Source organism: Nyctereutes procyonoides, unplaced genomic scaffold, assembly GCF_905146905.1.
Source record: "Nyctereutes procyonoides isolate TBG_1078 unplaced genomic scaffold, NYPRO_anot_genome, whole genome shotgun sequence".
Classification (NCBI taxonomy): domain Eukaryota; kingdom Metazoa; phylum Chordata; class Mammalia; order Carnivora; family Canidae; genus Nyctereutes; species Nyctereutes procyonoides.
Genome location: NW_026575147.1, coordinates 21,897,691 through 21,903,661, shown reverse-complemented (window position 1 = coordinate 21,903,661; position 5,971 = coordinate 21,897,691).

Genomic DNA, 5,971 nt, shown 5'->3' with positions numbered 1-5,971 from the left:
CAACCCCAGGAAATGTGTCCTGTCTAAAGACAGACACTCTTTCTCACATCCACAGCCTTTCCTACATCTGCTAGGATATGTAGAATGTTCCTCTTGGTTCTCAAGACATTTGGGCATCTGATTTGTTAACCTCAATAGTGTTAAATGCTTGAGGACAGAGTCACAAATATCTTCCCCAAAACTGGCACAGAGCCCGGCTCTTAACAAGATCCCAGTAAATGTTCCAGGGAATGAAGTCATGTTGTTTCATGTATGAGACCAGGGGCTGAGGGAGGTGCTTTGGGGGAGAGTAAATAGCAGTCTGAAGGGATAAAGCAACCAGATATCAATTTTCCAAGGTTGCCTACTAGCAAGCTTAAATGAATGTGGGGCTAAACACAATAAATATTTGTTGAATGAATGGTCTGAACAGAAGATTATAGGAGGCTGAGATGAGATAGTCATATAGGTAACAGCTTCTTCAACCTCTATCTCAAAAGGGATGTGTGCAGACACACATACACACCCTCAGCCCCCGCATGCATACTTGCAGACTTAGGTGTGTAAAGAATTTTTGTGTTTACAGATATGTCTGTTTCTCTTCAAGGAAGGGTATAAATAGAATGGTATCTTCATGATGCAAGTTCCAGATTTGCCTCTCTGGGCTCCTCCTTTTGTTGTGAAGCTGCTCAGGAACATGGGTCTATGCAGGGGTGTGGTCTCATATGCCAATGATGTTGGGTGGCTCTTTGCGTGGAAAGACCACCTCAGGAACACCTCAGGTGTGGTGTAGAAACAGAGAACTCATTCAGGCACACCTAAAAAAATATATGGACTCAACACTTAGTGAGCATCTACTATTTTCTAGGCACTGAAGTAGTACTCAGAGATAAATAAGGCATAATGTCTGCCCCACAAGTCATGAGAATTGGAGCAAGAAACAAGTCTGTATAAATTATTTCAACAGAAATACTAAGTACTTTGGTGGAGTTATTTGGAAGCTGTTGTAGAGGTAGGGAAGGACATGAACTAGCCAGGAGGCATTGCCAAAGGCCTCCTGGAGGAGGGAGACACTGATCAGTATTGTCTTCTCTCTCTCTCTCTCTCTCTCTCTCTCTCTCTCTCTCTCTCTCTCCTCTCTCTCTCTCTCTCTCTCTCTATTGGAGTTCAATTTGCCAACATATAGCATAACACCCAGTGCTCTCACATCAAGTGCCCTCCTCAGTGCCCATCACCCAGTCACCGCAACCCCCCATCTACCTCCCTTTCCACCACCCCTTGTTTGTTTCCCAGACTTAGGTGTCTCTCATGTTCTGTCTCCCTCACTGATATTTTCCACTCATTTTCTCTCCTTTCTCCTTTATCCCCTTTCTCTATTTTTTATATTCCCCAAATGAATGAGACCATATAATGTTTGTCCTTCTCCGATTGACTTCACTCAGCATAATACCCTCCAGTTCCATCCACATCAAAGCAAATGGTGGGTATTTGCCGTTTCTAAAGGCTGAGTAATATTCCATTGTATCCATAGACCACATCTCCTTTATCCATTCATCTTTCGATGGACACCGAGGCTCCTTCCTCAGTTTGGCTATTGTGGACATTGCTGCTAGAGACATCGGGGTGCAGGTGTCCCAGCGTTTCATTACATCTGTATCTTTGGGGTAAATCCCCAACAGTGCAATTGCTGGGTTGTAGGGCAGGTCTATTTTTAACTCTTTGAGGAACCTCCACACAGTTTTCCAGAGTGGCTGCACCAGTTCACATTCCCACCAACAGTGCAAGAGGGTTCTCCTTTCTCCACCTCCTCTCCAACATTTGTTGTTTCCTGTCTTGTTAATTTTCCCCATTCTCACTGACATGAGGTTGTATCTCATTGTGATTTTGATTTGTATTTCCACGACGGCCAGTGATGTGGAGCATTTGCTCAATTGTTTGTTGGCCATGTGTATGTCTTCCTCTGTGATATTTCTGTTCATGTCTTCTGCCCAACTCATGATTGGATTGTGTCTTTGTTGTTGAGTTTAATAAGTTCTTTATAGATCGTGGAGACTAGCCCTTTATCTGATATGTCATTTGCAAATATCTTCTCCCATTCTGCAGGTTGTCTTTTAGTTTGACTGTTTCTTTTGCTGTGCAGAAGCTTTTTATGTTGATGAAGTCCCAATAATTCATTTTTGCTTTTGTTTCCCTTGCCTTCATAGATGTATCTTGCAAGAAGTTGGCTGTGGTCAAGTTCAAAAAAGGTGTTGCCTGTGTTCTCCTCTAGGATTTTAATGGATTCTTGTCTCACATTTAGATCTTTCATCCATTTTGAGTTTATCTTTGTATATGGTGTAAGAGAATTGTCTAGTTTCATTCTTCTGCATGTGGATGTCCAGTTTTCCCAGCACCATTTATTGAAGAGATTGTCCTTTTTCCAGTAGATAGTCTTTCCTGCTTTATCAAATATTAGTTGAGTATAGAGTTGAGGGGCCATTTCTGGATTCTCTATTCTGTTCCATTGATCTATGTGTCTGTTTTTGTGCCAGTACCACACTGTCTTGATGACCACACTTTGTAGTACAACCTGAAATATGGCATTGTGATGCCCCCAGCTATGGTTTTCTTCTTTAGTATTCCCTGGCTATTCGGGGTCTTTTCTGATTCCATACAATCTTAAGATGATTTTTTCCAACTCTCTGAAGAAAGTCCATGGTATTTTGATAGGGATTGCAGTAAACGTGTACATTGCCCTGGGTAGCATTGACATTTTCACAATATTAATTCTTCCAATCCATGAGCATGGAATATTTTTTCATGTCTTTGTGTCTTCCTCCATTTCTTTCAGAAGTGTTCTGTAGTTTTTAGGGTATAGATCCTTTACTTCTTTGGTTAGGTTTATTCCTAGGTATCTTATGCTTTTGGCTGCAACTGTAAATGGGATTGACTCCTTAATTTCCCTTTCTTCAGTCTCATTGTTAGTGTATAGAAATGCCACTGATTTCTGGGCATTGATTTTGTATCCTGCCTCACTGCCGAATTGCTGTATGAGTTCTAGCAATCTTGGGGTGGAGTCTTCTGGGTTTTCTGTGTACAGTATCATGTCATCTGTGAAGAGAGAGTGTTTGACTTCTTCTTGCCAATTTGAATGCCTTTTATTTCTTTTTGCTGCCTGATTGCTGAGGCTAGGACTTCTAGCTCTATGATGAATAGCAGTGGTGAGAGTGGACATCCCTGTCTTGTTCCTGATCTTAGGGGAAAGGCTCCCAGTGTTTCCCCATTGAGTATGATACTTGCTGTGGGCTTTTCATAGATGGCTTTTAAGATGCTGGGGAATGCTCCCTCTATCCCTACACTCTGAAGAGTTTTGATCAGGAATGGATGCTGTATTTTGTCGAATACTTTCTCTTGAGAGGATCCTATGGTTCTTGTTTTTACTCTTGTTGATACGATGTATCACATGGATTGTTTTACAAGTGTTGAACCAACCTTGTATCCCGAGGATAAATCCCACTTGGTCGTGGTGAATAATCATCTTCATGTACTGTTGGATCCTATTGGCTAGTATCTTGTTGAGAATTTTTGCATCTGTGTTCATCAGGGATATTGGTCTATAATTCTCCTTTTTGGTGGGGTCTTTGTCTCGTTTTGGAATTAAGGTGGTTCTGGCCTCATAGAATGAGTTTGGAAGTGTCCCATCTCTTTCTATCTTTTGCAACAGCTTCAGTAGAATAGGTATGGTTTCTTCTTTCAACGTTTGATAGAATTCCCCTGGGAAGCCATCTGGCCCTGGACTCTTGTGTCTTGGGAGGTTTTGGATGACTGCTTCAATTTCCCCCCGGGTTATTGGCCTGTTCAGGTTTTCTATTTCTTCCAGTTCCAGTTTTGGTAGTTTGTGGTTTTCCAGAAATGCATCCATTTCTTCTAGATTGCCTAATTTGTTGGCATTTAGCTCCTCATAATAAGTTTTTAGAAATCGTTTGTATTTCCTTGGTATTGGTTGTGATCTCTCCTTTTTCATTCGTGATTTTACTAATTTGAGTCTTTTCTCTCTTCTTTTTAATAAGGCTGGCTAATGGTTTGTCTATCTTCCTGATTCTTTCAAAGAACCAACTCCTGGTTTTGTTGATCTGTTCCACAGTTCTTCTCGTCTCAATTTCATTGAGTTCTGCTTGAATCTTTATTAACTTTCTTCCTCTGCTGTGTGTCAGTTTTATTTGCTGTTTTTTCTCCAGCTCCTTTAGGTGCAAGTTTAGCTTTTGTATTTGAGTTCTTTCCAGTTTTTGGATGGATGCTTGTATTGCGATGTATTTCCCTCTCAGGACTGCTTTTGCTGTATCCTAAAGATTTGAATGGTTGTATCTTCATTCTCATTAGTTTCCATGAATCTTTTTAATTCTTCTCTAATTTCCTGGTTGACCCTTTTTTTCTTTTAGCAGGATGCTCGCTAACCTCCATGTGTTTGAATTTCTCCAAATTCTTCCTGTGATTTAGTTCTAGTTTCTAAGCATTATGGTCTGAAAATATGCAGGGGACAATCCCAATCTTTTGGTATTGGGATTGGTATTTAGCATCAATTGAGATCTGATTTGTGACCCAGTATGTGGTCTATTCTGGAGAAAGTTCCATGTGCACTTGAGAAGAATGTATATTCAGTTGCGTTTGGATGTAAAATTCTATATATATCTGTGAAATCCATTTGGTCCAGTGTATCATTTAAAACTCTTGTTTCTTTGGAGATGTTGTGCTTAGAATATCTGCCAATTACAGAAAGTGCCACGTTCAAGTCTCGCAGTATAAGTGTACTATTATATAAGTATGTCTTTACTTTGGTTATTAATTGATTGATATACTTGGCAGCTCCCACATTAGTGGCATAAATATTCATGATTATTAGGTCTTCTTGTTGGGTAGACCCTTTAAGTATGATAGTGTCCCTCTTCATCTCTTACTATTGTCTTTGGGATAAACTTCAATTTATCTGAGATGAGTATTGTTACCCCTGCTTTCTTTTGAGGACCACTTGATAGGTAAATGGTTCTCCAACCTTTTATTTTCAGGCTGTAGGTGTCCTTAGGTCTAAAATGAGTCTCTTGTAGACACCAAATAAGTGGATCTTGCTTTTTTATCTAGTCTGAAACACTGTGCCTTTTGATGGGGTCATTAAGCCCATTCACATTCAGAGTTACTATTGAAAGATATGAATTTAGTGTCATCATAATACCTATTCAGTCCCTGTTTTTGTGGATTGTTTCCTTGGACTTCCTCTTTCTTTTACAGAGTCCCTCTTAATATATCTTGCAGAGCTGGTTTGGTGATCACATATTCTTTCAGTTTCCATCTATCTTGGAAGCTCTTTATCTCTCCTTCTATTCTCCTTCAAAGCCTTGCTGGATAAAGTATTCTTGGCTGCATGTTCTTCTCATTTAGGACCCTGAATATATCCTGCCAGCCCGTTCTGGCCTGCCAGGTCTCTGTGGAGAGGTCTGCTGTTAATCTAATATTTCTCCCCATAAAGGTTAGGGACTTCTTGTCTCTTGCTGCTTTAAGGATTTTCTCTTTATCTTTGGAACTTGCAAGTTTTACTTAAGTGTTGGGGTGTTGAATGGTTTTTATTGATTTAGGGGGGATCTCTCTACCTCCTGGATCTGAATGCCTGTTTCTCTCCCCAAGGTAGGGATGTCCTCAGGTATGATTTGTTCAAGTACACTTTCTGGTCCTCTGTCCCTTTTGGCACCCTCTGGAACCCCAATTAAATGTAGATTTTTTCCTTCTGAGGTTCTCATTTATTTCCCTTTACCTTCCCTCGTGGTCTTTTAATTGTTTTTCTCTTTTTTCCTCAGCTTCCTTCCTTGCATTAACTTGTCTTCTATGTCACTCACTGTTTCTTCCACCTCATTAACCCTAGTTGTTAGGCCCTCCCATTTGGATTGCATCTCATTTAATTGATTTTTAATTTTGGCCTGATTATATCTAAATTCTGCAGTCATGAAGTCTCTTGAATCCTTTA